This window comes from Anabrus simplex, chromosome 1 (assembly GCF_040414725.1).
Source record: "Anabrus simplex isolate iqAnaSimp1 chromosome 1, ASM4041472v1, whole genome shotgun sequence".
Taxonomy (NCBI): domain Eukaryota; kingdom Metazoa; phylum Arthropoda; class Insecta; order Orthoptera; family Tettigoniidae; genus Anabrus; species Anabrus simplex.
The window spans coordinates 1643433418-1643451663 of record NC_090265.1 but is presented as its reverse complement, the minus strand read 5'-3'; the positions used below and the strand labels follow the sequence as shown (position 1 = coordinate 1643451663).

Below are 18246 nucleotides of genomic sequence, written 5' to 3'. Positions count from 1 at the left end.
TGACCCTGCCAGGATTCGAACCTGGAATCTTCTGATCCGTAGTCAGATGCGTTATCCGTTGCGCCACAGGGCCAGTTGCGCACATCGTACGCTTCACATGCTAATTTTATTTTCAACTAGCATTTGTACCCGTTCTTCGCACGGTGATTTGCTTTGGATTACATGTTTCCTTCAGGCATTTATGCGAAGTAACATGTCTGTGTTCTCACATTTAATGCGTCATGTTAGAATGATATTTTCCTACGACAGCCCGGGACAGTAACGACAATGTGATGAAGCTGAACAAATTCGAGAGAGAATGGGGACGATTTCCGAATGTATTGTACAATACAGATCCTGCTACGAAGTTGTGCGAAATTCTCCGTGGTTCGCAGGTTTCATATCATTTGCGTGGCGCTCTGACTTTGATGATAACGCTCTTAATATCTGCCCCACCGAAAAGAGTGAAATGGCTTTTATGTTTTACCCGTTACCTACCTCACAACCAGGCAACTACTGGGTGCGCTCCACGCCGGGTGCTGTGCGATCACAGCTCACAGAAACCAGTAACTCTGCCTTTTGCGCATGCGTGCCGAACTTTTCCGATACAAAGAGAATGTGTTCCGATCGGTTCCGACAAGCTGTGGAAACAACAGCCATCACTTCACAGCGATTCTTCGTTCGACCACAGACAGGCAGCACTTGCACTAGGCACACTTGCATTACGAACGATATGAGAACGTGACTCAGCGGTGGTATTTAAGAGAGGATCGCTCAAAGCAAACGGGAAAACGAAATGCTATAGAGCTTTTTCTTTTTTTCGGGGGGGCCCCCGAAGCCCGCTCCCCCCGCGTGACCATCGACTTAATCTACATGGCCTCCGACATGCTATTAGTTCTAAGAAGAAAAAGATAGCAGGGAGGAGTGGAAGTGTGATACTACAGGAGTATCTGCCTGTCCCCATGCTCAGCATGCTACCAGGCCAGATGTGGTGGTGGGTATCAATAGTTGTGTAATCAGGTAGTAAGGGTCAGGACAAAACCACATAGGCAGAAATAGAAAGATGCCTACATGTAAAACCTGACATTTTGTATATAGCACATGCAAGGATGTGGTTCTGGAGAGGTCCAGGTAATTGTGTTAGTTGGGAATAGGTATCATGCACAGTCATAAGCCTATTCCTCGCCATTCCAGTTATTCAGGGGATCAGTCTTTCTGGGCACTGCTGTGACTAGCGCGGGCCGTGCCGGTTGCCGAGCCATGCTGCAATAGCCACTAGTGCCTGCCGCACCGCCCGACCCCCTTGAGGTCCCTCGTACCCAGTCTCCAATCCCGGAGAATGAGGCCAAGCCCGCCGAGGCGGGGACCTGCTGGATGGTTGTGGGACATGGCGCCGGGCCTCCTTCCTCTCTGCCCGCGCCATGGCCCGGTATACAGGGCAACTGCGATGGGAGGCCGGGTGGCCCCCCGCGCAGTTGGCGCACACCGGCGCCTCCCTAAGTGTAGCGCAGGCCGTGTAATGGTGATCACCACCACAACGGTTGCACCTTACTTGGAGCCCACAGCTGACCTGTCGGTGGCCCCACCTCAAACAGCGGAAACACTGCAAGAGCTGTTGAGGGGGACGTTCTGTTCTCACCTGACTGCCGCTACCTGCTGAGGTCCTCTCCTGATTGGTTCCTCGGTCGACTGCTGTCCTGGGTTGCAGCTGGGCAGTCCTCTCCTGATGGGCCGGCGTCGCCTTCTGCTTCCTGATCCGGCGTCGTCTTCTTCTTCTTCCCGGGGGTTGCTTCTCAGCTGGGGAAGAGGCCTCGTCCTGGTGACCCCGGGGTAGCTGGTGGCTGCGCTGCGTCGCCTTCTTCTTCCTTCTCCTGGCTGGTAGCGGCGCCGTCGGTCGGTGCTAGCACTCGACTGCGTTCCCTGTCCTGTGGGGCGCACATCGAGGTCTGCAGCTCGACAGACATGCAGGCAGGCTGTGCCTGGGCAGCAGCATCAGAACACCAGGGCGCGTCCTTCTCCACTGCCGTGCTGCCATCCACCATCACGGGCGCTCTCCTGGTTTGCGCCCGGGTTACAGGCCCCTCCTGGTAGGCCTGCGTCTGCGACCACTTCGCCTTGGTAGGTTGGCGACGATCCTGGTTGGCGGCCTTGTTGGTCTGCGTGTACTTCGTAAAGTACAGCTTTCCAACTGGGGTCGCGCCGTCGCGGCGCTCGGGAGCGCCGCCGTCGTCCTCGTTCCTCGGCTCCGTCTGTGTGGCAGTCTCATGACTACCGTTGCCGGTAGTGTAGTTCCTCTTGCCCGGTATTCGGGTGACCTGAAAGTAAGCAGAGAAGCTCCTCTCGTAGCGGCTGATCTGGCCTGGGTCCGTGGGGCGAATAATTATCGCCCAGTTCTCGATGTTCTCGACGGCGTCGGGGGAGAGCTCCTTTCCTGTGGCCCCCTCGAGCCTCGTGAGGAGCTCGATGATGAGGTAGGCCTCCCTGTAGGTGTCCTCCCCAGGTCGGTACTGCAACACCAGCGCAGGGGCGGCGTGGTTCAGCGGGAAGGTCCTGTGGTCGACCCAGAGAACAATCTCCCCTACTGCGTCCTTGAAGTTCTCTGGTAGGTCTTCTCGAAGTTGCATCATCCCTGTCGCTTCCTGAAATAAATATAATCCTGAAAGAGAATAGCACTAAAAAGTGCTTCCTGACAATGCTCGTACTGTGTACTTAAAAGTACAGACAGTAGACAGTGCTCTTTCGGAGATGTACTAACAAGTACAGTTGCCTGACTAGTACTGGGAAAGTACAGAGCGCCTGGCGAGGAGAGAGAGAGCGAGCGAGAGGAACACGTCCTTCCACTACGGCTGTCGAACTCGTCCTCGTGCTATAGAGCTTTTTTTTTTTATACGGGGGGCCCCCGTAGCCCGCTCCCCCGCCGTGACCATCGACTCTATCTACATGGCCTCCGACATGCTATTAATTTCTAAGTAGAAAAGAGATAGCTGGGTAGAGTGGGAAGTGATACAAGGAGTATCTGCCTGTTTCCATGTCAGACACGTTACCAGGCGAGATTGTGTTAGGTATATGGTGTTGAAGTATGGTATTGAAGGGTCAGGGAAAAACCACATAGGCAGAAAGAAGAAAGAGCCTACATGTAAAACCTGACTTCTTTTGATAGCACATGCAAGGATGTGGGCTGGAGATAGACCAGAGGTTGTGTTAGTTAGGATTATGTGTCGTGCAAACATAAACATTTCCTTTGCCATTTTCTGTTATTGAGGGGATCAGTCCTTCTTGTCACTGCCTGGTGCGGCTCGGGTCTGGTAGCGTCTGGGCTCTGGGCCACAGGTTCGTCCCATTGCCCAGCAGCCAGCAGTCCCTGGTGCCAAGTCTCCTTTTGGAGAGGGGGGAATAAAGCCAAGCCTTACGTAATGCAAGGGGCTATCTTCTTCCGCCTGTCGATGTCCCTCTATGCGGTGTTATTGGAACACACTTGTCTCTGCAACAATTTGTACATATATACATTTAATATTTAAAACTTTAGAGTGCGGGCCGCTCTCCTCCGCTCTCGTGTCCTGTGAAACATGTACATCGTAAATTAAATGATATTATCAGGGGTGGGTTATCTGTCCACTCCCTTGTCGCTGGCTGGGGGCGGGGGTGGATTGGGTCGTCCCTTATTAAGGCTGAGTTGCCTTCGTCTTGATGTATTTCTTATCTCAAGCCTCCCTCGCTTGATTACCGGTGGTGGCTAGGTCTGTAACATAACATAACAAAAACATAACATAGCATAGCAAATAATATTAGTATAGCTTAATCTAGGATATAGGTGATCAGGTATGTACATATATACAGGTGCTGCAGTGTGGTGTGTGGGCGTAGTGTTAAGTGGAGCGGTGTAGTGGGTAGGTGTCAGCTTAGGAGCGAGGGCGGCTTTGGCCCCCCGGCCTCCCAACCCTGTGGCTGAACAGAATGTGTTTCGGCGTGGGGTATTTTGTGTATAGGTCGACGTCATAGCGTCCGATTCCACTAACAAGTGGGTTGACCTTACTACCCCATGACTTCTTGTACATTCGGAGTGTTTGCTTTCGAATGTGTTGCCTTATCGAGCTGACTTTCGCAATAGAGCGTAGTTGGCGTATTGGCGTGTCGTACGGGAGTCTAGCCGCTGCTCGAATGCATTTGTTTTGTATTAGCTCCAGCTTATCCAGATTTGTCTTAGCAGTGTAGCCCCAGGCGGGGGCTGCGTACGTTATTATTGGCCTAATTAGGGCCTTGTACATGTTGATTGCTACTCTCTTGTTAATACTGGATCTTTTGTTCAGTATGGGATAGAGCTGTGACAGTCGTGCGTGTGTTTTCCGCTGGATCTCTTTAATGTGATATAGCATGGTTAGTTTTCTATCTAGGACTACACCTAGATATTTGACCTTGTCGTGCCATGCTATATCTCGATTGAACAGTTTGAGCGGTTTTATATTGGCTGGCATGTGTGTGCGTCTGTTCTTCCTAGTGAACATTACAGCTTGGCATTTGTCTACATTGACCTTGATACGCCATTTGGTTAGCCAGGGCTCGAGGGTTCGCAGTGCTACTTGTAGTCTCTTTCGGGTGCATGCTAGTTGAAAGTGTTGTACTGTGATAGCAGTGTCATCCGCGTAGAGGTGCGTGGTAGTGAGTTCCGCTGTCGGCATGTCATTCGTAAATAGAATGAACAGGATTGGTCCTATTAGTGACCCTTGGGCTACGCCCGCCCTGATCGGTCGCGTGCTTGACAGTGTGTTATGAACGTCTACTTGGAACTCTCGGCCTTCCAGGTATGATTTAATTATTCTTATGTACCCTGGGTGGAATTCGAGGTCTATTAATTTCGCTAATAGGCCTTCGTGCCAAACTTTATCGAATGCCTTCTGGATATCAAGGAATACCGTGTCTGTGTCCCTCCGCTTGTTTAGTCCGATGGTCGCTTGTTCTAGGACCCGGGTAAGCAGTTGCGGGGCGGAGTGGCCGTTCCCGAAACCGAATTGTTCGTTTCGAATGATTCCTCTTTCCTTGATATGTGCTATTAGCCTTTTCAGCAGTATTTTCTCGAATACTTTGCTGAGGGCGTCCAGGAGACTGATGGGCCTGTAGTTATTAGGGTTAGATTTGTCCTTGCCTGGTTTGCCAAATACAAGGATTCTCGCCTTTTTTCCATTGTTCTGGATAATACTGCAATTGGAACATTGCGTTGTATATTTTAGTGAGTAGTGCGAGGGCTTTCGGAGTTAGCTTTTTAAAAATTATGTTCTGTATCTCGTCTGGGCCGGGTGCCTTCTTCGGGTTAAGGTGGTCTATTATCCACTTAATTTCGTGGATATTAGTCTTCTTAACCTTGGGCTTAGGTGCGTTTGCTAGGAATTCCGCTACCTTGGCCTCTGTTTGCCTAATGAAGGCGGGATCTGATGGTTCGTCATTGGGCGAAAAGGCCTCTTCCAGTGAGTCGGCTATCACCTCGGCTTTATCTTGGTTTTCGTATACTGGTCCGTTAGGTCCCTTAATTGTTGGGATCACGTGTGGTTCTCGCGTGAAATATCTCGCTAAGTTCCACACCGGTCTGGTATTAGTGTCAAACGTACTCAGTTTGTTATTCCAGATCTGAGACCTATACTCCACTATTCCGGTTTCGATTTCGACCCTGAGTTCATTTTTGCGTATCCGGTCTTCATCGCGGTGGTATCGGGCCCAGTTGCGCTTGTTTCTGTTGCGCTGTCGTATTAGATCTTTAATGTGGGCCGGTAATTCAATGTTAGTGTTTTGTCTAGGTTTGTGAATCGGAATACTCGCAGTTGTGGCTGCCTGGATCGCATTTATGAGTGTTTTTAGGGATTCATCCGTTTGGGCTGGGTTTACTATTTGTATGTCCTCAGTCCCCTGTAGGAGTGTATCGAGTTTTCTTTCAAATTTACCCCATTTGGCTGCTTTATAGTTGAGTCGGCGCTTGGGGTTATTCTCATATTCCTCCGGGTTCGCTTCCAGTGTAAATATTACTAGTTGATGCCTCGACCCTAGGTCGTTAATGACCTTTATGGTGTGTCTTTGAGGAATATTTCGCAGTAGGGCTATGTCTAGAATATCATCGACCTGTTCGTTTGGCGCTAGGAACGTGGGTTCGCTGGGGGCTGTTACCACATAGTCCTGGGATAGCATGTGGTTATACAGCCTTGTGCCGTCTGGGTTAGGTTTCAGGCATCCCCAGCTGGCGTGTTTCGAGTTTAGGTCGCCTCCTAGTATCGTGTTTCGATTTAGCCTTAATACCGATTCTATGTCTTGTGTGTTTAGATGTTTAGGTCTGGAGTATGCCGATATGACATTAACGAGTGTTCCTCGCACTGGCATGGCAATTCCGCATGCCTCCAGCTCGACCAGTTCTGGTAAGTCAATTTCCATATGTTTAATGTCCTTCCTTACCAGAACTGCCACTCCTCCGACTTTGTTTGCCTTGTCGTTACGGTGTATTTTATAGCCTCTTATGGTGAACTTCTTCCCCGGTGGGAGGAAGGTTTCAGTTACGAGGGCTACGTGTATGGTGTTCGCGGCTAGGAATGCTTCGAGTTCATATTTCCTAGACCTGACGCCCTGGCTGTTCCATATTCGAACTCGAAGCTCCTGCGTGTTGTTATTATTATTATTATTATTATTATTATTATTATTATTATTATTGTTACCGTGTTTTAGCGGTAGGTAGAGGTGAAAGAAGGTGCGGGTGTGAATGGATCTCAAGCTACGAAATTATAGTGCCTGTAAAGTAAATTTAAAATTTAATACGGTTATATTTTCTTTTCAAAATAAATAAGTAACAAGCATGGCAGGTACAGAATAGCAAGTCAAAATAAGGTAGTTACAATATTTACAGAATTTGGGCTTCGCGCCCCGAGTTCACAATGCTTGGGCAATCAGCTCAGTTTTACCCCAAACACAAGTTTTAACAGAGGGGCAGAAAACCCCATTCATACCTAGGAGCCCTTGCTCCAAATTACACTGAAAAGCCTCCTCGAGGCATACAACATACAATTTTCAAAAGAGCCACTCGCTCTCAAATTTAAGCCTCTCCCAGGCCACACCAAACTCCACCTTCAAGCTGTCCTCAACGGACATAAACACAGGGGTAAAATACCCAATCTACTGAGGTCTATTAAACGAAAAGAATGTTAATTAAATGACCTCTAAAATAACAATTTGAGAGGAGGCGAACTTGCACTCCTAATACACTAGATTAAGACCTACTTGGCGCTAGGCCGTTAATACAAGGGCTAATCCCATACTAAAGAGGTGACTTAAGAAGAGAACAATTTGTTTTACATTAACGAAGAATAGGTTGAGAAAAATAAGTTCACCTCAAAACAATATGAGTGGGAGCTCGAGAGGGTTAGCACTCTCTATCCCAGAATGTAGCTTTCCAAGAGAATAGATGAAAAGAGTAGTTACATTTACATTTTAGGAAAAGGTTACATGGTGGAACGCTTCGCACCCGCCCCGAGAGTTAAACTGCTGAGCTAGCAAAGAAAGAATATATTAATCGGCCATTACCTTATAGTTGACCGCTGCCGGAGAAAGAGGCGCTTCCCGCCTCCTGCTATGTACTTAATACACTGAAAGATGGAACAGAAGTGGCCCGGAGACCCAAAAATCAGCAGTTTATATCCTCTCGCGGAAGGTTCTAGGTGTTAGGGGAAAGAAAACACCCTCCCACAGACTTTTTATTGGCTAGGGTATAGAAACATATTCAAGTTGGGGGAAGATACCAATGATTGGTCAGAAATTAATAACAGAAATTCGGGATTGGTCAAATGCAAAACAAGGGGAAAGAGAGGGGTATACAGCCAACTTAAACAATAACAGAAAGAAATTTAACAAAGAACAAACTTTTGAAATAAAATTTTCTCCAAAGAACAGTTATTTTTCTTCCCACTAGGGTGCACTATTGTAGTTTTTCAGTGGTGTCCTCTAGAAGAGAAAGTTCACACTTCTTACTTCAAGCAAAACAAAAGTACGTCGAAAATGACACAGTTCACAAACTCAAAAATTTCCAGGTGGTGACATCTTCTGAGAAACTAGAAAATTAATAGGGTAAATAAAGTTCAGACTTCCTCCAGCAGAGGAGTTTCCACAGGCGCACATTTTAAATTAGCGGAGTGGAGGTGTACCGCCCGGTACAATTATTATTATTATATTCGTTGGGTTCTTCAGCCATCCGGGGTTAGGAGTTCGGAGATTGCATTAGCCAGGTCCCTTAGCCAGGGGTAGGGGAGCATGTTGGCCATCATAACACCAGTGGTTATGGCTACCGAGAGGTTCAGGTTCGGAAAGAAGGTTTTCAGGATTTCTTCTATCCTTTCCCTGAACGCCTTCACTGCCATGTTCCCCGCTGGCTGTTGTGCTTGTAGCTGTGTAGTTGGTGAAATTGGTGTTGTGAGAGGGGGGGGGGCGAGGGGGGTGGTGGTGCGGATGACGGCTGACTATCGGCAGGTTCTCTGCGGGGGGTGGAGCTGGCTTGGGGCGGGCCCTCTAGCAGCTCGGGAGGTGCTGGCGTGGACTTAATCTGCCTTTGTTTATTTTCGTGGGGCTGGGCCTTCCTGTTATTGTTGTTATTTGAGGTCTTAGTTCGGACGGTGGTGGAGACTGGTTGGGCTGAGGGCCCGGGGTTGTGTTTACCTACCGTCCGTACGGGCTTGAAATTTAAGATGCCTCCGCCTGATGGGCGCTGGTTGTCTGAAGGACCTAGTTTTCGGCCCTGTGTGCCTGACGGGCCTGTGGGACCTGAAGGGTCCTTTTTACCTGAGAGGCCTAGGTTCTTTTTGCGTGAAGCGCCTGAGCCTGAAGGGCCTGCTTGGGCCTTAGGGTTGCCACGCTTGTTACCCCTTGGTCCTTTGCCTTGATGGGCGGCTTCGTAGTCCTTGCGGCTAGGACAGTCTTTAAAATTGGCCGCGTGTTTTCCCCCGCAGTTAGCGCACTTGGAGTACGCGGGGTCGTTGCCGTGGGGGCAGTCGCGGGACAAGTGGGAGGCGGCGCATCTGCGGCATCTGGGCTCCAGTCGGCACGCCGCCCCTGGATGGCCATGCCTCTGACACACTCCACATTGGGGGCCAGTGGCTGGGGAGCGGTATGGCTCGACCGACACCAGCATGTTCGCGAGCATCCGCATTTTCCGCAGATTGTCCGCGTCTGGGGTGTCCGCCACGGCAACTAGGAATAGGTTGCCCTTGGCTGGCCTGTTCCCTGCTCTCATCCGCACAACGGAGAATGCGGGGATATCCTGAGCCTTCAGGGCTAGCTGGATTTCGTCCGCATTGCTTCCGTTAATGGGGGTCCTCACTACGAACCGCCTCATAGGTGCTATAGAGCTGTTCGCGCCAGGTCTTTTAATACCAAAGAGGATAGAATACTACCAACTTGCCTATTCCACAGTCACATTTGTAAATCGACGAACTATAAAAATTGTACTTTTATGTTGTCAAAATAAGGACATGATATTGTGATTTTCTTTAATTACTATGTCTAGTTTATAAATGACACCATAAAAACTTAACATATAATTTTTGCATTACGACGTTGCTGGTTTTATTTCAATGATGTTGGTAACATTGGGAAGTTCTGTTTTTGCGCGCTCACACCAAGTGTTTGAGATCGTGAATATTTTGCCATTGCAGGTGTTATTGTGTGTTTAATTATATAGTTTTATAGTTTTTTTTATGAGGAATGTGTATATGTGTTGGTGTTGTTTACGTGTTTGTTCAGTGTGGAAAACTCAGTGGAGAGCCTCTTGAAAACCACATACCGGTATGTTTCTAAATATTTTTATTTTTTTGGAGTGGGGATGGGTTACAGCACACAACTGATTTTCTGCACCAGCCGCCACTGCTTGTAGTGACATGCACGTCATACTCCACGGGCCTGGGATTAAAAATCCAATCCAAATATTCGTTTATAGGAAGGGGAGTGAGGGAATGGAATAACTTACCAAGGGGGATGTTCAATAAATTTCCAATTTCTTCGCAATCATTTAAGAAAGGGCTGGGAAAGCAGCAGATAGGGAATCTGCCTCCTGGGCGACTGCCCTAAATGCAGATCAGTATTGATTGATTGATTGATTGATTGATTGATTGATTGATTGATTGATTGATTGATTGATTGATTGATTGATTGATTGATTGATTGATTGATTGATTGATTGATCTATGTTATTATCCGTCGTATGATGAATGCGTACGGTATATGGTAGCAATGAACGGAAATAACATAAACGTTTATTATATACAGTTTTTTGATAGACACAATCTCAACGAAAATATTGAAAGTAATCTTCCTATAAATACCATCCCCATGTGATTACTATGACATCATATGCACCTTATAACACAATCCGGAGTGAGTGGATTCCAAATAATTAGTTTGGTTGAAAGAAGTCCACCAGTTTTCCACATTTAGGATCAGACAGACAGGCAGACAGACAGAGAAGACGCCAAAGCAAAGGTTCTACCTCATGTTTCCTCGGTGTTCAGATACATTTGACGGGGTTAATTTTCCTCTTCTTCTTCTGCTTTATCTGTTTACCCTACAGGGTCGGATTTTCCCTCGGACTCAGCCTTGGATCCCACCTCTACCGCCTCATGGCAGTGTCCTGGAGCTTCAGACTCTGGGTCGGGGATACAACTGGGGACGATGACCAGTACCTCACCCAGGCGGCCTCACCTGATATGCTGAACAGGAGCCTTGGGGGGGGGGATGGGAAAATTGGAAGGGATATACAAGAAAGAGACCGAGCTCGATAGCTGCAGTCGCTTAAGTGCGGCCAGTATCCAGTATTCGGGAGATAGTAGTTTCGAACTCCACTGTCGGCAGCCCTGAAAATGGTTTTCCGTGGTTTCCCATTTTCACACCAGGCAAATGCTGGGGCTTTACCTTAATTAAGTCCACGGCCGCTTCCTTCCCACTCCTGGCCCTTCCCTTTCCCATCGTCACCGTAAGACCTATCTGTGTCGGTGCGACGTAAAGCAACTAGCGAAAAAAAAAAGACAAGGAAGAGAGAAGGAAGCGGCCGTGGCCTTAAGTTTTACATATTTTTACGTATAATCAACAGCGTAAGAGGAAGTTGAAGAGAAACCTCTTATTGTCTTAGTATAAACCCTCAGTCTCTTGACTGATTTTTAAATGATATGCATATCAAAACGTGCTCCTGGACGATTAGACTCTACTTATGGAGTTTGGTCGAGATACAATCAATAGTGCAAAAAAATTGAAAAGCTCTCCTTTAATTCTACAATCCCCCAATCTTTTTTGTGATTTTTAAGTGGTATGGATATCGATACCTGCTCCTGGATGATTAGACTCTAAACACGAAATTTCGTCGAGATATAATCAATACAGTTATGGGAAATTGAAAAAAAAAACATTTTCTGGTCTACCTATAAACCCCCAGTCTGTTCGGTGGATTTTAAATGATATGCATATCAAATCCTGATCCTGAATGACTAGACTTGAAAAATAACTTGAAAAATCCCTTCTTGTCTTCCTATAAAGCCCCAGTCTCTTCAGTGATTATAAACGATATGCATATCGGAACATGATTCTGAATGAGTAAACTCTAAATATGAAGTTTGGAAGAGATATAATAAATGGTGTGAGAGAAAACTGAAAAAAAATCGCTCACAATCTACCCATAAACTCCCAGTCTATTCAGTAATTTGTAATAATATGCATGTCGAAACCAGCTCCTTGATGAGTAGTTTGGTTGAGATCTATTCATCCGTTTACCCGTGATGGTGGAGAAACAAATAGTCAACAAACACACACGAAAGCTAAAAATTACCTACTGATATTGATCTCGGGTTAACCTAAAACGAATTAATATATAAACATTTGGCGAAATAAATAACATTACAGACAGCAGATCCCCTAGAAAACAAGAATTCCTTCCGTCCTTCTTTCTTTCTTTCTTTCTTTCTTTCTTTCCTAATCCTTTTACTCTCCAGGATTGGTTTCTCCCGCGGACTCAGCGAGGGATCCTACCTCTACCATCTCAAGGGCAGTGTCCTGGAGCGTGAGACTTTGGGTCGGCCGGATGAAACTGGAGAAAAGCACCAGTACCTCACCCAGGCGGCCTCTCCTGCTTTGTTGAACAGGGGCCTTGTTGGGGGATGGGAAGATGGGAAAAGGAAGACAAGGAAGAGGGAAGGAAGTTGATAATTATGATGCTTGTTGTTTTAAGGGGCCTAACATTGAAGGTCATCGGCGAGGGAACAAATTATTCTTTAGGGGCTTTTTCCAATAAGGCATGCTAAATTTTAGAGTAAATCTTCCTTCTTCCTATGTACGGTGCGTTATACTTGTTTATGTGTGTGATGAAATAATTTTTCAGCACTCGTCTGCCCTGGACCATTAGTTTTACTTTTCAGAAAAAAATATGGCTAGCCATGGAACAATCACAGATGTTTTCATTCCTCCCGCATAAAAAAGTTATTATTGTTTTCATAATTTCTCTCGTATCAGTTATAAGACTGACATCAGCGCAATCTATACTTTACAGTGGTCAATTTTGACAATAATCACCTAATCACCGCGCTACCTTTCCCCTGGACTAAACATTATGGTTATCCCTGGGCCATTTAAAAATATTATTATTATTATTATTATTATTATTATTATTATTATTATTATTATTATTATTATTATTATTATTATTATTATTATTATTATTATTCATCCGGCAAGAGTTCAGTTACTGCAGCACTTTCACACTTTCGCCCGGCTAGTGACAAAACCATTGGTGTGGATAGGTTAGGTCCGACTAGTAACAAAACTATTGGTCTGGAAAAGTTACGTCTGACTAGTAAGAAAACCATTGGTGTGGATAGGTAGGTCCGACTGGTCACAAAACCATTGGTCTGGACAGGTTAGGTCCGACTAGTAACAAAACTATTGGTCTGGAAAAGTTACGTCTGACTAGTAAGAAAACCATTGGTCTAGACAGGTTAGGTCCGACAGGTAACAAAACCATTGGTCTGGATAGGTTAGGTCCGACAGGTAACAAGACCATTGGTCTGGATAGGTTAGGTCCGACTAGTAACAAAACCATTGGTGTTGATAGGTTAAGTCCGACTAGTAACAAAACCACTGGGTAGGTGCTACTGACGTCATTGTAATGACCTATTTTCAGTTGGGAAAACCACAAAGGCAGCCTTTCTGAGGATGTAAAAAGACAGGTGGGGAGTGATTGTCTACCACTGTAAGGAAATCTGCCCGAATCGATTCTGACTGGCAACAGGCCAGGGTCGGTTTTTCCCTCGGACTCAGCGAGGGATCCCACCTCTACCGCCTCAAGGGCAGTGTCCTGGAGCGTGAAGAATTTGGTCGGGTGATACAACTGGGGAGAATGACGAGTACCTCGCCCAGGCGGCCTCACCTGCCATGCTGAACAGGGGCCTTGCGGAGGATGGGAAGATTGGAAGGGATAGACCAAAAAGAGGGAAGGAAGCGGCCGTGGCCTTTAGTTAGGTTCTATCCCGGCATTTGACTGGAGAAGAAGTGGAAAACCACGGAAAACCACTTCCAGGATGGCTGAGGTGTGAATCGAACCCACCTCTACTCAGTTGACCTCCCAAGGCTGAGTGGACCCCGTCCTAGCCCTTGTAACACTTTTCAAATTTCGTGGCAGAGCCGGAAATCGAACCCGCGCCTCCGGGGGTGGCAGCTAATCACGCTAACCACCACACCACAGAGACGATACATAAATATTTGAGAATACAATTTTAGGCCTTCCCCTAAACTACCACTTCACTCAGCGTGAAAAACACTATTTATAGCCTAGATTGTAGTGACTTATTCCCCGACTTTACATACCGATTTTCATTAAATTCTCTTCAGACGTTTTGTCGTGATGCACGTACATACATATATACAGACAAAAATTATGCATAATTAAAAAGCTCATTTCCTTGTTGCTGTGGACACGACTGTTACAGAAATAACTTTCTTTTAAAATTCTGAGCAATGTACACACAAAACTCTTATTTTTTACAGAGGGATTACAGATAAGTATGAGAGTATTTCCGTAACAATAACAACTGCAATTCGTCTTAATTCCATAACTCCTACTACGGAAAAAATTCTCATCGACCCTGCCAGGATTCGAACCTGGAATCTTCTGATCCGTAGTCAGACGCGTTATCCGTTGCGCCACAGGGCCTGACGTATGGTTTACCATAGAAGGCGCGGCTCTTATATCTTGTTCGGAGACGTGTGCATGGTATTGCTCTGGTTCCGACAGTTTTATCGCCTCGCGCGATATTTCCAAATGCCGCACGCTCCACCCCGTTCACACTTTCACACATAATTGATTTTACATCTACAATGTACATCCTCCGCAGCTACCACATGACTATTTACTCTCACCAGAGCACAGAAGTATATAAAATTAAGATAAATGCATGTTTCAATGACTCGTGAAACTAGGACCGAATTAAATAGCGATTCCGCCTCTGTGGTGTAGTGGTTAGCGTGATCAGTTGCCACCCCCGGAGGTCAACTGAGCAGAGGTGGGTTCGATTCGCACCTCAGCCATCCTCGAAGTGGTTTTCCGTGGTTCCCTACTTCTCCTTCAGGCAAATGCCGGGATGGCACCTAACTTAAGGCCACGGCCGCTTCCTTCCCTCTTCCTTGGCAATCCATTCCAATTCCGACTCCCCCTCCCAACAAGGCCCCTGTTAGCAGGTGAGGCCACCTGGGTGAGGTACTGGTTCTCCTCCCCAGTTTTAGGCTCCGACCCCCAAGTCTCACGCTGCAGGACACTGCCCTTGAGGTGGTAGAGGTGGGATCCCCCGCTGAGTCCGAGGGAGAAACCAACCCTGGAGGGTAAACAGATTATGGAAGGAAGAAAGAAATATTAATTAGTAATGGTGGGGATGGTGGCAGCAGTGTAGACCTAGACTTGCCAACCCTTCCGCATTTTTCGGTCAATCCTGATTTTGACCATTACGTCTCACGTCCTGTTAATGTAATAAACTGTCCTAAACATAATCATTAGTACTATTTAACGGAGTTTTGTTTTCATCATCATCATCATCATCATCTGTTTACCCTCCAGGTTCGGTTTTTCCCTCGGACTTAGCGAGGGATCCCACCTCTACCGCCTCAAGGGCAGTGTCCTGGAGCTTCAGACTCTTGGTCGGGGGATACAACTGGGGAGTTTGACCAGTACCTCGCCCAGGCGGCCTCACCTGCTATGCTGAACAGGGGCCTTGTGGAGGGATGGGAAGATTGGAAGGGATGGGCAAGGAAGAGGGAAGGAAGCGGCCGTGGCCTTAAGTTAGGTACCATCCCGGCATTCGCCTGGAGGAGAAGTGGTAAACCACGGAAAACCACTTCGAGAATGTCTGAGGTGGGAATCGAACCCACCTCTACTCAGTTGACCTCCCGAGAATGAGTGGACCCCGTTCCAGCTCTCGTACCACTTTTCAAATTTTCGTGGCAGAGCCGGGAATCGAACCCGGACCTTCGGGGGTGGCAGCTAATCACGCTAACCACTACACCACAGAGGCGGACTATTTATTCATTTATTTATTCATTTATTTATTTATTTATTTATTTATTTCGTTCTCTCCCTCTTTCTTTCTTTCTTTCTTTCTTTCTTTCTTTCTTTCTTTCTTTCTTTCTTCCTTTATCTGTTTTTCGTCCAGGGTTGGTTTTCCCCTCGGACTCAGCGCCTCTACCGCCTCAAGGGCAGTGTCCTCGAGGGTAAGATTTTGGGTCTGGGATACAACTGGAGAGAGGATCAGTATCTCGCCCAGGCGTCCTCACATGGTATGCTGAACAGGGGCCTTGTGTGGGGATGGGAAGACTGGAAGCGATAGACAAGGAATAGGAAGGAAGCGGCCGTGGCCTTAAGTTGGGTACCATCGCGGGATTTGCCTGGAAGAGAAGTGGGAAACTACGGAAAACCACTTCGAGGATGGCTGAGGTGGGAATCGAACCCACCTCTACTTAGTTGACCTTCCTAGGCTGAGTGGTCCTAGTACCGCTTTTCAAATTCGTGGTACAGCCGGGAATCCAACCCGGGTCTTCGGTGGTGGCAGCTAATCACACTAACCACTACACCACAGAGACAAATTTCTGCGTTGTATGCTTGTAATGTTTGTGTTGTTTTCTATTGCAAGCTATAGGCGGCAGCACCTAAAAGTCAAAACTCGGATATATCAAATATGGTACATCACAGAAATAACCCCAGAAACACTTCAAAATTTTTCAGAAATTCTGTTCTTACAGGCATGTCGTATTTTGCCCCTTAATATAGAAATAAACAGAAACTAATCAAGATTAATTCATAAATCTCCTCAGAACCCCTAAAGGCACTTTTGGCAATACTTTTGCCCCCCCCCCCCAAACAAAAGTATAATGTTTGCAGCTTCGTCATATTTTGTTCCCAATCAATCAATCTATCAATCAATCAATCAATCAATCAATCAATCAATCAATCAATCAATCAATCAATCACTACTGATCTGCATTTAGGGCAGCCGCCCAGGTGGCACATTCCCTATCTGTTGTTTTCCTAGCCTTTTCTTAAATGGTCGCAAAGAAATTGGAAAATTATTGAACATCTCCCTTGGTAAGTTATTCCAATCCCTAACTCCCCTTCCTATAAACGAATATTTGCCCCAATTTGTACTCTTGAATTCCAACTTTATCTTCATATTGTGATCTTTCCTACTTTTCAAGACACCACTCAAACTTATTCATCTACTGACGTCCTCCCACGCCATCTCTCCACTGACAGCTCGGAACATACCACTTAATTTTTTTTTGCTAGGGGCTTTACGTCGCACCGACACAGATAGGTCTTACGGCGACGATGGGATAGGAAAGGCCTAGGAGTTGGAAGGAAGCGGCCGTGGCCTTAATTAAGGTACAGCCCCAGCATTTGCCTGGTGTGAAAATGGGAAACCACGGAAAACCATCTTCAGGGCTGCCGATAGTGGGATTCGAACCTACTATCTCCCGGATGCAAGCTCACAGCCGCGCGCCTCTACACGCACGGCCAACTCGCCCGGTATACCACTTAATCGAACAGCTCTTCTATTTTCTCCCAAGTCTTCCCAGCCCAAACTTTGCGACATTTTTGTAAAGCTACTCTGTCGGAAATCACCCAGAACAAATCGAGCTGCTTTTCTTTGTATTTTCTTCAGTTCTTGAATCAAGTAATCCTGGTGAGGGTCCCATACACCGGAACCATACTCTAGTTGGGGTCTTACCAGAGACTTATATGCCCTCTCCTTTACGTCCTTACTGCAACCCCTAAATTCCCTCATAACCATGTGCAGAGATCTGTACTCTTTATTTACAGTCATATTTATGTGTTTACCCCAATGCATTAAATACATTTTTAAAATGTCTAAAACTGACCTTGAGTCATTAGAGGGCCAAATGCACTGCTTGCAACAATTACGTCTAAATAGGACATGGTAGAGGTTACTCAAAATACCCACGCATGCCCTCACCATATTAAAAGAGAGAGAGAAGATTTATAAACGCACTGCTAAATTTCCATTTTGATATCACATGACACACTATACTAAAATCAATCAACATTGACGAACTGTTGTGAACATTTTAACGGTTCAAATCCCGTTACAAGCATTCATCTGTATTATTATTATTATTATTATCATTACTATTATTATTATTATTATTATTATTATTATTATTATTATTATTATTATTATTCCGGGGTATCTGTGAAACGCACAGGTGAAAGAAGGTGCCGGGATGAATGGGTCTAACTACAAAGTCAAAGTTAATTTAAAATTTTAACAAAGGTTATATTTTCAGAAGAAACAACAAAATTGTAACAACTTTTCACTTGATGAAATAACAATTTGGAAACAAGACTTAGAGAGATCCAAGATTTCAGAATTTTAACACTCTTGGGCTACAAGCCCCTAGTTTTACCATTTTTGAGCTCCGAGCTCACCATTACAAAACACTAATTTGTTGAAAGGGCAGAAATCCCCTATGACATGGAGCACTTGGTCCTAATTATAATATCGAGCCTCCCAGAGGCATTCTTACAATACATGAAAAGAGCTGAGGTGCTCTCAGTGTTCCCAATCTACTCAAGGCAACTCAATGTGAAAATCTAGTAATTACTGGCCTTGCAAGGCACTTTTTACAAATAGCACTCTTATTACACATAGGTATCTAGTACCCAACCTATGGGGCCTTAGTGAAAAAGAATAGGTTCAATAAACGGCC

General features: G+C 46.1%; 2 non-coding genes across 2 annotated transcripts; both read right to left on the bottom strand.

The window, feature by feature from the left end:
• Positions 1 to 73, bottom strand: TRNAR-ACG (transfer RNA arginine (anticodon ACG)). The gene has a single exon. It is a non-coding gene; the product is annotated as a tRNA-Arg (tRNA).
• A 14039-nt stretch (positions 74 to 14112) lies between these two features.
• TRNAR-ACG (transfer RNA arginine (anticodon ACG)) lies at positions 14113 to 14185 on the bottom strand. The gene has a single exon. It is a non-coding gene; the product is annotated as a tRNA-Arg (tRNA).
• Between the last annotated feature and the right edge of the window lie 4061 nt (positions 14186 to 18246).